The sequence below is a fragment of the Phascolarctos cinereus genome, unplaced genomic scaffold (assembly GCF_003287225.1).
Source record: "Phascolarctos cinereus isolate Bilbo 61053 unplaced genomic scaffold, phaCin_HiC Scaffold_5;HRSCAF=322, whole genome shotgun sequence".
Taxonomy (NCBI): domain Eukaryota; kingdom Metazoa; phylum Chordata; class Mammalia; order Diprotodontia; family Phascolarctidae; genus Phascolarctos; species Phascolarctos cinereus.
The window spans coordinates 459,486,444-459,502,917 of NW_027555958.1; the positions used below are offsets into that span (position 1 = coordinate 459,486,444).

The 16,474-nt window shown below is 45.2% G+C and overlaps 1 protein-coding gene across 7 annotated transcripts in view; it reads right to left on the minus strand.

Moving 5' to 3' along the window:
- The window catches only part of OMA1 (OMA1 zinc metallopeptidase), a 70,513-nt gene extending 55,343 nt beyond the window's left edge, over positions 1 to 15,170 (minus strand). For 3 of the 7 annotated variants that reach the window (XM_020993131.2, XM_020993128.2, XM_078156667.1), the window contains exon 1: positions 15,055 to 15,170. The gene's annotated coding sequence lies outside the window, so the exon portion shown is untranslated. Of the gene's footprint in view, positions 1 to 14,995 lie in introns of all 7 variants that reach the window. The other 4 variants (XM_020993129.2, XM_078156666.1, XM_078156665.1 and 1 more) reach the window with 4 other exon arrangements.
- Positions 15,171 to 16,474: the final 1,304 nt, after the last annotated feature.

Here is a 16,474-nt window from a genome sequence, read left to right on the forward strand (position 1 = left end):
CCTCACTCTGCTCCTCTCAAGTACAACCATCCAGTCTCACCTATCCGGCATCTGAGCCCTCTTCTGCTCACAAAGCCACTCAGCATCACCAGCGTCCCCATCTGTCCAGGTCCCTCCTGGCTGGTCTCCCGGGTTCATGTCTCTCTCCCCACATTTCTGCCAAGCCAACCAGTCTTCAATGCAGGCCTGACCAGTCTCTGCTGTTCATCAAGCTTGCTATGGCCTCTAGAAAACCTGACCCCTTCAGTTTCAGTTGGGAGGCTCTCGATAACCTGGCTCCACCTTGCTTTCCGGCCTCACTGGACATCACTTTCCCTCGATCCAGCCAAGCTGGCCTTCTCTCTGTTTCTCACACACAACACTCCATTCCCACACGTCGCTAAGCTTTTGCACCAGCTGGGCCCAAGCACTACGCACTTCTTGCTTCGTCTCAGAATCCTTCTCCTGCAGATGCCTTTCCTGATCCCCCCAACTGCCAGTGATCCACCAAACCTCCCATTTCATGGCTTTGCTTTTCTTCCCATCACACTTACTTTGCCCCTACCCTTCTATGTGTGCCTGTGGCCTGCCCAGTTAGCACGGGAGCTCCTCAGGGAGGCCTGTCTCCCCAGCTGCTGAGAGCCATGATTGGCCCCAGGGGTCTCACAAGTGCTTGGTGACTGGCTGACCTCTGAGCAAATATAAACTCTGGCCCAATCTCTATGGGAATGACTGGTTCTACTAACTACAAATTAGTGGAATTAGAAATTTGAAGTTTTTCAGGAAAATGATAAATGTTAGAGATGTGGGAAAATTGGAACACTAATGCATTGTTGGTGGAGTTGTGAAATGATCCAACCATTTTGGAGAGCAATTTGGAACTACGCCCAAAAGGCTACAAAAATGTGCATACCCTTTGACCCAGCAATAGCCCTTCTAGGGCTATATCTCAGAGAGATCATACAAATGGGAAAAGGACCCACATGGACAAAAATATTCATAGCAGCTCTTTCTGTGGTGGCAGAGAACTGGAAATTGAGAGGATGCCCATCCATTGGGGAATAGCTGAACAAACTGTGGTATATGAATGTAATGGAATACTATTGTGCTATGAGAAATGATGAACAGGCTGACTTCAGAAAAACCTGGAAAGACTTATATGGTCTGATGCTGAGTGAAGTGAGCAGAACCAGGAGAACACTGTACACGGTAACAGCCATGTTCTGCGATGAGTAACGCTGACAGACTTAGCCCTTCTCAGCAATGCAAGGATCTAAGACATCTCCAAAGGTCTCATAATGGAAAATGCTATCCACATCCAAAGAATGAACTAGGAGGTTTGAATGCGGTTCGAAGCATACTATTTGCTATTTTTTTCTTCTGTTTTGTTTTGTTTCCTCTTTCTTGAGGTTCCTCCTATGGGTTCTAATTCTTCCTTACAACATGAGTAATGTGAAAATATGTTTAACAGGAACGTATATGTATAGCCTATATCAGATTGCACACCATCTTGGGAAGGAGACTGGGAGAGAGGGGGAGAAGATTTAAAACTCAAAAGCTTATGGAAGTGATTGTTGATAAACCAAAATAAATTAATTTTTAAAAAATACATTTTAAGTTTTTACCTCAACTATTTCCCCTAGTTTTCATTTTACTTTTTCATTTCTGAACATGTAGTAAGCCAATTAGAGCAAATTTGTTCAAGTTGGACAAATTATGTATGTTCACATTATAAGGAAATTAAAGGAGCAGAGGAATTACCTCTCACAACTATGGCTGTGGCTTGAGAGAGTCACAGGCAATAAATGGAGAATTGTGATTATATAAAAATTGAAGAGTTTTTGTACAAACAAAATTAGTGTGGTCAGAATTAGAAGGGAAATAGTTAACTGAGAAAAAAAAATGTTTGCCGCAAATTTCTCTGATTGAGATCTGCTATCCAAGATCTAAAGGACACAAGAACCAGAGCTATTTCCCCAATAGATAAATGGGCAAAGGATATGAACAGGCAATTCATAAAAAAAGCAAGCATGAAGAGCTAGATGAAAAATGTTTCCAATCGTGAATAATAAAAGAAATTCAATTAAAGCAACTCTGAGTTTCCATCTCATTCCCATCAGACTGGCTAATGCAGACAAAAAAAGATGACAATTGCTGGCAGGGCAGTAGAAGGGCAGGCCCAATAACTTCCTGCTGATGGAAGAGCAAATTAATTCCACTATACTGACAAACAGTTGAGAACTGTATCTTACAAAAAAAAAATCACTCGATGTGAATGATACCCTATGCCTTTGGTCTTAGCACACCTAGACTTATATGCCAAACGTACCAAAGAAAGAGAGAAAAGATCAACGGGAACAAAATATACACAGTGTCTCTTTTTTGCTGTAGCAAAGAATTAGAAACAAAGTGGGTGTCCATCAACTAAATGGTTCAGGGCTAGACAATTATGGAACGGGAATGGAAATGAAGTATCCTTGTACCATCAAAAATGACAAGGACAGATTCAGAAAAATCTGGGAGAACACACGGGGACCGATGCTAGGTCAACTGGGCAGAAGCAGAAGAATTAATATGATCTTTATAATGGAAAACAATTGTGGAAGACTGAGAGACTGATCAATGCAATGACCAATTACAGAGAACAGACAAAGAAGCAAACTACTCACTTCTGACAGAGAGGTGATGGAATGAAGATGCCAAATGAAACATACGCTCTCAGATACAACCCATGTGTGGATTTGTTTTTGTTTGATTATACTAATTTGTTACAAAACAGGGCTTTTAGGCTTTTATTCTTGGAGAGCTGGGGAAGTGGGAGGAGGGTGATACTAATACAAAAAAATTAGAGAAGAGCATCAATAAAACATTTAGAAAAATACACAGAAAAAAGTTTTCTTTCACAACATGACTTAATATGGAAATATGTTTTGCATGACTGCACATGAATAACCTATATAAAACTGCTTGCTTCTCAATGAAGGGGTAGGAAAGGGGGGAAGGGAAAGAATTTGAAACTCAAAATTTTTAAAGACAAAGGTTAAAAATTGTTTTTACATGTAATTGGAAAAATAAAACATTTTTTAAGATCTTAAAGAACAAATGAAAAAGTTTTAAAGAAGACAATCTATCATACTACTTTGAGAAGATTGAGGCTAGCAAACATTAATTCCTCAAATTATCTTCTATTTGCTTATTTGTATATTTTATACCTTTATCAGCAGGTTGAGGTCAAGGGCTTATTTCTTAACCACAATATCCTGCACACAGTAGGCACTAAATAAATGTTTATTGAAATAAATGGAATAAGGATGGGAGAAAAAAAGAAAAATACACAGAAAAGATCAGAAAAAAGCTCAGAAGGAAAGAAATACCATTTTAAATTTAACACACTTTTCTAAAAAGCTGTACATAATAGAGATCTTCTTTTTCTGTTCTTTTCTAAGGAGAATTCACGTTTTTTGATGGTTAGCAAATTCGTAATAACAAAACAGAAAAAAACATAAAATAAGCAAAAAATGATCAGCCCATACACACTTAACCCAGATGTCACAGAGCTGTATTTCCTGAGTCTCCAAGGTGCTGAGAGTCAGAAGAAGCTTAGGACACAGTCCTGGCCCTCATAGATTCAGGCTTAAAAATCTATTTGAGCCAAGACCCAAAGTACCTGAAACAATTAGGAAAAACCATAAAATATTATGTAAGTCCTGCTAAAGGAGCTCAGGAATGAGGATGATATGGAGGGCCAAAGGAACTGGGGAAGGTAGCTATCCACAAGCTTACACAGATCCCTTTAATGCTTCAGGATGCATGTCTCTCTGAGGCCTCTCTGCTGATGCAGGCCACCACCCCCCCATACCTGAGGAGGCTCCTCTGGGAGTTGTTCTGTCTGAAAGATATATGGAGACCACCAATGAGTCATGTCAAAGGGGGCAAAGGTAGGCATGATCTCTGAACTCAGAGTTCATCCCCACTTTTCAGCACGGAAGTATAAGAAGGATTAATGGAAAAGGTCAGGGTTTTGAGGTTGCTGAACCTTTGCCATATTAGAAAAGGCCCAAATTTGCCCACATAGACCAACCTGGAGGGATTCTGCTTAGCGCAGTTTCACCAAACCACACAGTTTAAGAACTGACATTAAGCATCTCTTTGGGGCAGATACTATTAAACCAACTGAGCACTGAATCCCACATGATAGAGTGGCTTTCCTTAATCTTTCCAAACAGCAGAAAAGCCATAGGGAGCCCCATAAAAGACTGAGCCCCTGACCGAATCCAAGTCAAGCTGTGAAGAATTTTGTAAAATCTGTGGATGTGTAATTGTTTTCAAGGAATTCCCTCAGAAGGCAGCCCCTTTCTTCCTCTGAACACCAAAATTTCTGTTTCCCTCCATTATTCTCATCCTTCTCACCCGAGGCTCCCTCTAGGGACTGTGCCACTTCTATCCTCCTGCCTTCTGTAATACCTGGCAGCACCTACTGACACATCCACACTCTCACACCTTTAGCTTATGTCTCTATTCTGTCCGCCCCTCATCTCGTACAGAGAAAATCGAGGTCACTTTCAGAGGCCTCCTCCTTCTCCTGTTCTCTCTCTCAGCAGCTCTTGACGCCCATCCCCTTCTCTCCCCCTCTGCTCCAGGGTCTGATGACAAGAAGGCCCTAGATCCCATTTCTTCCCATCTTCAGTAAACAGCGTCAGTGCCCCCTTCTCCCTGCTACCCAAAAACATGCCCCAGGCTTCCCCTCCTCACTGAGCCCTCCCTACTTATCTCTCCACCCATCATCCTCTATCTTCCTCCTCCTTTCCATGGCTGGCTCAGTGATGCAGGAGATAAAGCACTGGGCTTCAAGCCAGGAAGGCCTGAGTTCACTGCTTGCCTCAGACATTTGCTAGCTATAGGACCCTAGACAAGTCATTTACACACTCTCAGACTCAGGTTCCTCATTACTAAAATGAGATGAGACTAAAGTCCCTTCAGGCTCCAGATCTACTAGAAGCTGTTTACAGTTGTCTCCGTCACTTACCTTCCCAGAGAAAATGTCCCCACTCTTTGCAGTATGACTTTCAATATTACACCTCAATTAAAACTGCTCTCTCTCTCTGTGTTAATGACCTCTTAATTTGCAAACCCAGTCTCTTCTCAAACTGCTTTCTTCTTAACCTCTCTCTGCATTTGACCTTGCTGATCACCAAGGCTCTGTCCTGAATCTATTTCACTTGGTGATTTCATTACTGCCCATAGTTTTGACCATCATCTACCTGGGCAGACAATTCTCAGATTTCTCTGTCCAGCCCTAACCTCTCTCCGTGCCTTTGCTCTATGGCCTCCTTACCTGGGACGCGTTCGTTCCTCACATTTGCCTCTTAGAATGCTTTGTCTCCTTTAACACCCTGCCAACGATCCCCACCCCCCAGCTACCAGCATCCTCCCTCACACGCTCTTGCCCTTATTGTGTACATACATGCACACACACTATCCCTCTCAATAGAATGCAAGCTCTGGAAGGCAGAAGTGCTTCATCTTTCCCTTTGTACCCCAAGTGCCTGGCCCATAGAAGATACATAATGAATGTTTATTGACTGATTTAATCACCAGCTTTTTCCTCTCGGCCCACAAGCATGTATGAGCATGCTCTATTTTTTTTAAATTGAAAGAAGCTTCTGTGGTCTCCAACATCCAGTTAAGCTACCATCCTCTTTTCCCGCTTAAGACAAGAGTAGAACAATATGACAGAAAGAGAACTGGACCATGATACAGAGAAACAGAAATGGATTCATGTCTAGGCTCTGAGTTCTACTACGCTTACCAGCTATGTACACTGAATAAGCTACTTTATCACTTCAATTTTAACCTGTTTCCCTATCTGTAAAAAGGGGATAATAATACTGTACTTCTACTATGTATCCTGCCATGTTGTGGCAAGTGAAGTTCTTTGTAAAGTACCACGTGATTCATTGCTAATCCCATCTCCAACAAACTTCTTGAAAAAAATAGCCCAACTCGGGAACTCTGCTGAACCGAACGCCAGAGGACTCAGGATGAAACATGTCGCCCACCTCCTGACAGAGAGGTGACAGGCTCAGACTACTGAGACATCTGGACACGGTCAAAGAGGAAATCTGTTCTGTTGATTAGACATGTTTAGAGTAGCAGGTTTTATTTCTTGCTTTCTCAATAGAGTAGGGGTGCGGGATGGATGAGGCATGAGAACATGGGAGAGACAGAAAGCAGATCTTTAAAATAAAATAATTTTAAATCTAATTTTAAAAGAAAGCAAATAAGCATTTACTATATGCCAGGCACTGTGCTAAGCACTTCATAAATATTATCTCAATCAGTGCTCACAACAACTCTGTGAGACAGCTTCTGCTAATATTCCTATTTTGTAGATGAGGAAACCTAGGCAGATAGAGGTTATGTGACTTGGCCAGGGTCACAATGCTAGGAAGTATCCATCTACCCAGTGTTCTACCCACTACATCAATACTCTGCCTCAATCATAGAGATGGGAGGACAGCCTGCAGTACAAAAATATAGGCAGAAGATGGAACATCATGGTTGAGAAATACCAAGGTCAAGGTCACTTCATTTTAAACCTCACCTTGTAACAGTTGGGGAAACTGAGGCTCCAAAGGTGGACTGACCTGCCCCATGCCATGAGTTAAATGTCAGAGGCACCATCAAACCTCCACTCTCATCGTGGAGCGCTGCATACATGCTCGGAGGTGGCTGATGTGTTTGTTTGGATGAACTGCTTTTTGTCTCCCCTTATTCTTCCATTGCCAGGGATGGCTCACTAGGTAAGGGAATGAGGGATATATTCATAAAAGAAGGTGACATAAAAAGAAAAGACACCAAAAGAAAAGTAAAACCAAAAAGGACAGACTGTTCACACAGAGAGGACCAGGGACAACTGAGGGCCAGCCCATGTGCACACTGGTTTCCTCCAGATGACAGAACTCAACAAGGACCAACTGGGGAGTTAACATACATTTTTAAGTGTTTTCCCCATAACAATCAACCTAAGAAAACTATTCACTCAGTTTTTAGTCTTTTATTGTTACCGATATAATTATAGTGATTCTATTAAATTTAAGGCACAATTAATCGCTCTCAGTTTCTTCAGCTATAAAATGACAGGTTTGGACTAGCTGACCTCAGGGCTTTCTTTCATCTCTAAATCTATGATCTTATGAGTAACAGTTTTAATAAATGATTGGTCAAAATAGATGAAGAATGCTGACTGCCCAGATAATGACATGGACTGGGCTGGGAAGTCTACCGGGAAAATACATCCACTTGTCAACTTTAGAAGGGTGCCCTAATGCCCACAAGCCAGGCTCAGAACTGAGCCAAAGGAACCCTGCAGCTGGACCACACAGAAGAGACTGTCCCATGCTTTAAAGCACCCCAGGGGCTCCTGATCAAAGAAAGACAAAGCAGCTCATGCCAGTACACTTCCAGCGATGCTCTATGACTGAGTCATAAAGCATCACCATTTCTTAAGAATTAAAATCATGGATGATTCAAAGGGTAGTGGACAGCTGCACACTGGGCAGCAGCAGGCAGCAGCATATTGCCAGTGAGGCCTCATATAGAAAATGTATGGTCTGAAAAGAAGGGGGACTGTCACAGGGCAAAAGGAAGGCACAGCCTTGTCCTTGGTATGCTAGATGATTCTAGCACCTTAGACAGATCCTTTGCCAAAGCTTTAGGAGGACCTGAGGTGTGGATGAGGTATGTTCTGCACTCCTGGAAACAATGTCCATCCCAAGGACCAACAGGGATTCTAAAGGACCCATGATGAAGAAGGCTACCCTCCCATCTCCTGCCAAAAAGGTGAAGGACTCAGTACAAGATAAGGTAAACCTCTTTTGGAAAAGGCCACTGCAGGAATCTGTTTTTCCCTGACTATGCATATTTATAACAAGAGTTTTGTTTGGTTTGGGGAGAGGAAGGGAGGAGGAAGGAGCTAAGTAAGAGTAGGAAGACTGATTTTTTGTTCAATGAAAAAAATTAACTAAAATTTGGTGTGATAAGTAATAGGAAGCAATTTTTGCAGACACAGGAAAGATAGGGGCTGCTGGACTTGAAGAGAGAAGATGTTTTTGAGTCCCAGCTCCAGATACGATTAACTATAAACAAGTCATGTCACTTCTCTGAGATTCAGTTTCTTCATCTGAAAATGGGGAGCCTAGGATGTGCACTGCCCATCTGGGAGCACCACAGTAAGTGGAAAGAAGACTGTGTGAACCTAAGTGACAATACCTCACCGGCCCTCAGCTTCTTTACCCGTAAAATGCAAGGAAGCGCCCTTCTATTCAAAATCTAGGATCCCACAATTGGTACAACCTCGGAGGAGTGTCTGGAAGAAAACATTCTATAACCTCTTAGATCACAATATGTACGTGAGTGGTCATGACTGAAGATAATTTGATAGAACAAAGTTCTCAAGACCCACTAGAGAGCTAGAGAAAGCACTGGCTGAGTGCTGACTACGTTCCAAGCATGGTGCTGAGCTCTTCACCAGCTCCATATAAGAAATCTGAAGTTCCAGTGAAGAAAGGGAAAGATCTCTGCCATGAGACAGAAGGAACATCCCCACGCCCCAAGAAGCTCCTCCCAATTAGGGATTCTTCTAGCCCCCAGGACTAGCCCAATGTCTGGCACATAGGAAGCAATTACCAAAATTGTTGATTACGTGCGTTGTTTAAAAAAAAACAGCAAGACTTACAGTGCTTTATTTATCATTGTTAATGGATTCACCCAAATTAAAATAATCTTAAATGTTAACAAGACCACGTTCTAACATCCACTTACAACCGTGGTACACACTTTCCTGCAGCAAAATACACAGCTACAAAGTGGTCAAAGTAGAAACTCTGCCGGCTCCACTCCCAAGTCTCCCACCTCCCCACCAAAAGCCTTCTCTAGAGACGCCTCTGCCCTGGGCGCCTCCTCTGAATGGTGAGGCCCAACTAGGGAACAGCACTCCATGCAGAACCCAGGCCATCCAGGTGCAATTCTCTCAGCTCTGCTCGGGACTTTCCTGACTTTTTCACCTTATCCCATCTCTCTTGTGGGTCCTTTTGGGATGCGGAACATAAGCTCCTTGAGGGTAGAGACTATCTTTTTTTTATTTGTGTTCCCAGCACAATACCTGGCACATGATAAGAACCCTATCTATACATACCCATCTATCTACTTGCCTACCTCTCTATGGATCTATGGATTTCTTATCAGCCTAAACCAAGAAGGCACTTAAAATCATGGCATTGCCTAATTCCATAATCTTTGTGGAGTATTCAGGACTTGCACCTCTGATGGGAGGCCTTTTCAAGGCTGCTCGTCCACCTTTGGTGTCCACCTTCACCCAACTCTCACCTGTGGCTCCAAAAAGTTATAGCATGTACAGTGGCCACAGCCCAGCAAACCATCAGCTAACCCAAGGTGAAGGCCTCAAACCTGTCGGTGAGTTGAGGGATGTCTACCCCAGGTAGGTGAAGACCTGGTGGAATGGGCAGATGAAACAATTTGTTCCAATGGCCATGAAGGAAGCAAAAGCAGACCCTGTGGAGCTCTCAGAGCTTGGTCAGACATCAAAGTTGCCAAGGTCATCCACTGCCCAGGCCATCACCCGTCATCTTGACTTCTATCCTGCCACTAGACTTCTGTGATTCAGAAAGAGAGAGGGAGGCTGACAGCTAACGACATCACCCAGGACGTCACGGGTCCTCTTCCAAAGCAAAGGGCTAACTGCAGCAGTCTTTGTGGAAAGCAGCAAGACCAGTGAAGAATAAGAAAACCCCAGAGGAGGCCAACCGCTTCTCAAAGGGGCTACAGAAAAACAGACGACCTTCCCATCACTGGGGAAGAGGAGACAAGGGCCCAACGTCCTGTTTTCTCCAGTTCTCCCCCTACCCATCCCTCCCAAAAAGCAGACCTATCAGAGCCTGGAGCTAGAGGAGCAGTGGATGAAGCTGTATTTGGAAACACAGGAGTGGAATACAAATCTTAACTCAGAATCTCACTAGCCTTGGGATCTTAGGCACGCAACCTCTCACAGCCTCAGTTTTGTCACTGGTAAAATGGGGATAATAATAGCACCTACCTCCCAGGATCGTTATGAAGATGAAAGAACAGGCTGATATAAGGGCCTACAAACCTTAAAACTAGATGAATGTTAGCTACTATCATCGAAGTTTCTTTTTCTTAAGGGAGGTGTTTGTTTATAATAACCATCACAACGTTATTTTAAAATTTAACTAATCTTGAAGCAGCTGGTAGGGCAGCGGATAGAGCACCAGCCCTGAAGTCAGGAGGATCCAAGTTCAAATCCGGTCTCAGACAAATAACACTCACTAGCTGTGTGACTCTGGGCAAGTCACTTAACCGCAACTGCCTGACCAAAAAAAAAAATAGTTAATCTTCTCCCACCTACAAGTTGACATCTTCCCTTGAGAATCTAATCAAATCTTAACATGCCACCTTCTGGTTTAAGTCTGAAAGATGAACAGTATTTCTACCACTTTATCTAGTTTATAATTTTAAATTCCTGATATATCATAAAAAAGCCACATAATTACATGAGAAAATAAACATTCCACTCATGAAGGAGGCATTGGGAGGGGCTGACAAATTATTTCAATACTGCACTTTCTCTGGCTCTCCAGCTAGAAGCACTTTCTTCAGAACACTCATTTATTTGTTCTACGAGCATTTACTAAGCACCTACTGCAAAACTGGCACTATACTATGTTGGGGAACATAAATACAAAATCAAAACAGTCCCTGTCCTCAAGCTTACATTCTATCGAGGGAAAACAATAAGTTATGGAGAAAATTAAATCTACAATGTGATCAAAACAATTTCTGGGGTAAGGGCATTAATAACTAGGCAATTAGGATAGCCTTCTGGTAGGACAGGATTCTTAATCTGTGTTCCATCAATCTAAAAAGGGTTCCAAGAACATGGATCAGAAAACTATTCACCTTTATTCCCATTTCATTTCTTTCAATTATTTTTTGAACAAGATTACGTGAAGGGGTCCAACGGCTTCACCAGGTGGCCAAAGGGGCCTAGGACACAGCCAAAAGAACCTGTGCTATAGGAGATAACACGTCTGCTGAGTTTTCAAGGAAGCTAGAAATCCTAGCAGGCAGAGCTGAAGAGGAAGCAGCAGCCCCCGGCAGGAGGGGCAGACTATGTGAAGGCACAAAGATGGGAGACACCAGGAACAGTCAGGGAAGGGTGAGGTGAATGAAGGAGATACACATGCCACCAGCTGGGAAGGGAGCCTGGAGCCAAGGCACAAACGGCTTGAAAAGCCACTCTAGGCGTGAGGAAGGAGCCCCGGGAGCTTCCTGAACAATGAAATGACTTGAAGCACTGTTGCTACCTCCTTCCAACCCTCTCCTCTATATCCCAGTACCTACGTGGAACCAAGCATCAACCACAGTACTAGGCACACTGCCTTACATCTATACTGTAGATGCATAATAAACACCTGATGAACTGTTATTAAGTTGTACAGAAAAAGCCTGAGAACACCACTTGCAACGCCTACAGCCAGTGAATAGCAATATTTCTTAATTTATAATCTTTCATTTATTTGAGGATGAAATTTATTGCTACAGAACCAAACAGTAGATCATATATACTGATAGAAAGATGTAAGGCTTTAGAACCAAATCAAAGGCTTCCATAAATTGACATCAAAAGACTTCTAGCAGGCTAAAGAGCAAAGCTGAGGAATTTGTAAGATTCTTTGTTAACTTAATCATTTTAGCTCATTAAACAATTGATTCTTTATGGTCTCTGAGAACATTTTAGAGCTTAATTTTTAAAAGATCATTTCAAAATGAGCCTGTCCAACACTGCCTGGCATTCACAGCTGAAGCCTCGAAGACAGGTTTAACAACTCCGCTGAAAGCGCCTGTCTCTTCTCTGGTTTCTATGGAAACAGCTGTCAGATTGGCAAAAATAGGACAGTACTTTAAATAATCATTCGAACAAAGTCCACCCACCAAGGAGGGGCCCAAAGCCCACTTAAGCAGGCCTCAGTCTGCCTGGTTGCACGGCTCTGATCTGAGGGGGGAAGGGCACGTGTGCCCTTTGAGGGATCCTCTCTGCTCTATGGCCAGCCTGGCCCAAGGTTCCCCAAGCCTATCTCCCTCCCCCTGGACTTCTACTCCCTGTGTGGGCATGCTGGATGCTGGGTGCTGGCCACTGGTGCTCCATTTCCCTGGGGCAGTAGTTGAGGTGGTAGATGAGAGGGCTCTTACAGACAGGGTGCTGAGGAATGATTAAAAGGTTCTGGAGCAGTTGAAGGAGAGTTTTTATTCGATTTACTTTGGATTGACTTTGAATTGACTTTCTGGTGTATTAAACATTGGTGGGCTTCAAACAGGTTGTGTCAGTAAAAGGCCTTTTTCAGGCCCCGAGCAGGAAGGAAGATGTTTCAAGGAGGAGAAAGAGTGAAACACTGACGTACAGAGTACTTCTTTATGAAGAAACTCAACCAAAAATAAACCACTGCGCAAGGAAGGCAGGCTGGCTGTGGCTGGGGAAGCCTCGGTGAGCACCTTTCCAAACTGTAACTAAACACTCGACTAGCATAGCCCCCATCAATCAGAGCCAGGAAGGCGGAGTGCAGGCAAGAAGTCTAGGGTTTCTGCATTCGTCCAGACCTGGGACAATTCCTGGCTGCAAGACCACTTTTGAGCTGCAGCTTTTTTGTAAAACAGAGGTAATAACTCTCCCAGGGTCTGCCTTACAGGGCTATTGGGAGGCAATTGCTTAATAAGCCTTAAATGCTACAGAAATGGGAGTTATTATTATCCCAGACATTCACCCTCTGAGCCCTACGTGCTCACTCTGCTCTCCTCTCAAACCCATCTGTTCTTTCCCTCTTCCCCTGAGAGGCCCTCTCCTTCCTGACACAGGCCCTCTACCTTTCAGACCCCTCACGGGAGCTCAACTCAATATTTATTAAGCAACTACTACTATATGCTATATCTATTGGGCTGGATGCTAGATTTAAAACCAAGAGACCCGAGTTCAAATTTAGCTTTGCTACTTACTATGTGACCTTTCCATGCCCCCCAGCGGCTGTTTTCGCCCTCCATCCCTTCCATCTCCCCTGTACATATTTTATATATTTACCTCATTGTTTCCTTCTTACCCCCACTCCCCTTAGAATAAAAATCCCTTAAGATCTGCAAGCATTTGACACATATTTTGTTTTCTTTCATATCCTCAGAGCTTAACATAGAGCTGGCAAATAGAAAATATTCAATAAATGCTTATTGATTGACATCTCATCTGGGCCTCTCAATACCCCAGGGAGGTAAATACTACAGGTATTATCTCCATTTTATAGATGCTTAGACGAGGGCTCAGTGATTTGCAAGGGTCACCCAACTAGTACAAAGGGAGGATGTGAACCCAGCCAGGTGTGCCCAGCAGGGGACATTCTCGAGAAGTCTGTAGAGGACAGATGAGGGAAAATGAAACACTGACACTGAATTAATCATTTTCCCCACCCCAACCTGCAATCTCCCTCCCCACTTGGACTCCCCTCCACCAGTCCCTTCACCATCCCTCTACCCTCTCCTAACAAGCCCCCTCCTCTCCAGAGCCAGGTCAGTTCAACTAAGATTTAAGGGCCTGGCTTGTACAAGGGGCACATTCTACTGAGGCCCCAGACTAAGAACCCAGAGAAGTAATCACAAGGTACACAAAGTAAAGCTTCAAAATAATACAAGGTGGGGGAGGGGAGCACACTAGGAAGCCCTCCTGCAAGAGGTGGCACAGAGGCTGTGAAAGAAACTTAGGATTCTAAGAAGCAAAAGAATTCTAAATGTTTTTCTATACAGGAAGGAGGCCCTTAAGGTATGTCTGAATTTCTGGTGAACTGAAGTCAAAGGTTGTGATCAGGAACCCCCAGCTCTGCTGCTTACTACCAGTACATAGGTTAGCTATTACTGGGGATAGGGCCTGAACCTATAGTGTCACTGGTAAGGGGGACTCCCGGAAGAACTTCTTCTACTCAAGAGGCTCAATTTTCATCTTGTAGGAGATTAAGTCACTTTTCAAACAGCCAGGATATGCCAGAGGCACCCAGATCTTCCTGGCCCTGAGGCTATCATTACACAGTGATTATTATGAATTATTATTCACTGTTACATGGAGGTAGCTAGGTGGCCCAGTGACAGAGCGCCAGGCCTGGAGTCAAGAAGACTCCCCTTCCTGAGTTCAAATTTGGCCTCAGACACTTAGTAGCTACGTGACCCTGGACAAGTCACTTAACTGTTTGCCTCAGTTTCCTCCTCTGTAAAATGGGCCAGAGAAGGAAATGGCAAACCATTCCAGCATCTTCGCCAAGAAAACCCCAGATGGGGGTCAGAGTCAGACATGACTGAACAACATTCACTGTTACTGTTGTTGCTAGTTCCTTCTGTTACAATAGTATCTCTATCCACTGCGCCACAATGTGTCCATTATTGTTACTGTTACTGTCGTTAGACCGGGAGCTCCGTGAGAACATAAATTGCTTCTGCGTCTGTGTGTCCCCCGTGCTTAGCACAGTGCTTGGCATCAGAAATGCTTCCTGACTTGACTTGTTCTTATTATCAGATCATAAACCATAAACTTGGTGCTAGAAGGGCCCTTAGAGTCCATCTACAGCGGAGGAAACTGAGAGCTGGCAATGTGACTTCACCAAGGTCATACAGGATGTTAAGAGAAGAAAATGGATTCGAACCCAGGACCTGACTCCACGGGCCATCTTACCTCCGGGCCCTGCTATTCACAGCTACGTGGGCCCAGGGGGGCCGGCCCCGCCCCCTCTCTAGAAGCCCCGCCCCTTGGTAGTAAAGCCGAGTAGAGGCCCCGCCCCCTCTCGAGCCCCGGATGGAGGAAGGGCTATCCCCTCCTCCCGCCCTCCGCTACACACACGTCCCTGCCCCTCTCCGGTTAGACCCGCCCCCCCACTGTCCCTCGGGCCCTCACCAGAACCCCTGGTCCTCAGGCCAAACGAAGAGGCCCTGACCGTCACCCCGAGTACTGACCCCGACGTCCCCTCAGCCCCAGGTGATGGCGACGTTCGGAAGGTCCCCGGCGCAGGCGCAAACCCGCCCTCCCCATAAGGCCTGAGTCTCGGCCTCCTGGCCCCAGGTGCAATCCCACCCAATCATTTCCGGTCCCTCGAGGGGGTTCCGCCCCTATTTCCTGCCCTCTGGCTCCCGCCACTCCCCTTCCGGGAGCCAGCGCGTGCATGCGCACGATCCCTTCTGGAGGAGGAACCTTCCCGGGCCTGTACTCGGAGCGGGAGGGGGCCAGCGAGGGGGCTGGCGAGGCTGCCGCGGCGCTCTGGCGGCCCCTGGCGACGGGAGGAGATGGCGGCACCCACGAGAGCCTCGGAGGACCCGCAGAGCGCAGCGCGCCCCGACTCCTGTCCGTGCGAAGGTGCGGCGTGGGAAACCAGCCCCAGCTCTGCTGCCCAGGCCGGGCAATGCCCGGAGCGCGGCCCTGGAAACCCTGCCTGCCTCTGCCCGCCAGCAGGGAGGAGGGCGCCTGCCGGGGCCGAGTGGGGCATACACCTCCGAGGGCCCAAAGGAGCCCTTGTCTACACTAACTCTGGGGACGCCTGTGTCTGTCTGCCTTGTGCCCTTCTCTGTGTCCCAGAGCCAGCGCAGTGCCTGACTCACAGCAGGGGCTTAATAAATGCTTGTTGCCTGTTGGTGATAGTCAGGACGACCCCAGTTGTCCCACCCTGGACAAGTCACTGAACCCGTCTGCCTCAGTGTCTTCATCCAGAAAATGGAGACAACAGGAGCCCCTACTTCCTGACATTGAGTGAATATTGAATGAGGTTTTATTTATATAAAGCACTCTATGAGGGGATCCTTGGAAAGGGATGGTGTTGAACATAATCATTCTTTCATTCACCAAACATTTAGCACAATTTTGGGCATATAGAAAACAGTAAATATTTTTCATTCATTCATTCAGTTAGATACAAAGTTGAGATAAAACAGACCCATCCTCAGGCCACTTAAAATAGTCACTTGAGTATAAAGACACAGACTTTAGATCATACAGTAGAACTGAAAGGGGCCTGAGAGGTCACCCAGCCCAAACCCCTGATTTGACAGGTCAGGAAATCAAGGCCCTTAAAAGTCAGGTGATTTGACCAAGGTCACACAGGTAGTATGGGCCAGAGGGGGGATGTGAAGCCGGGTTCTCTGGGGCCAGGTCCAGCATGTTTTTTACCATGCTGTGCTACCTGATGCCATCCTACATGATAAAAACTCTACTGGGCCAGTAGCCAGCCCAGAACCTTCTTGGGAGTAAGTCTATTTCCCATGAATGTGCAGAGAGAGGAACCTCTGAGCAGCTGAGATGCCCATCTGGCATTGGGCAGAGCCAGGGTTATCCCAGAAAAGAAGGAAACAAAATGGCAGCTGGGCCCGGGGCTCCTGCCTCTCC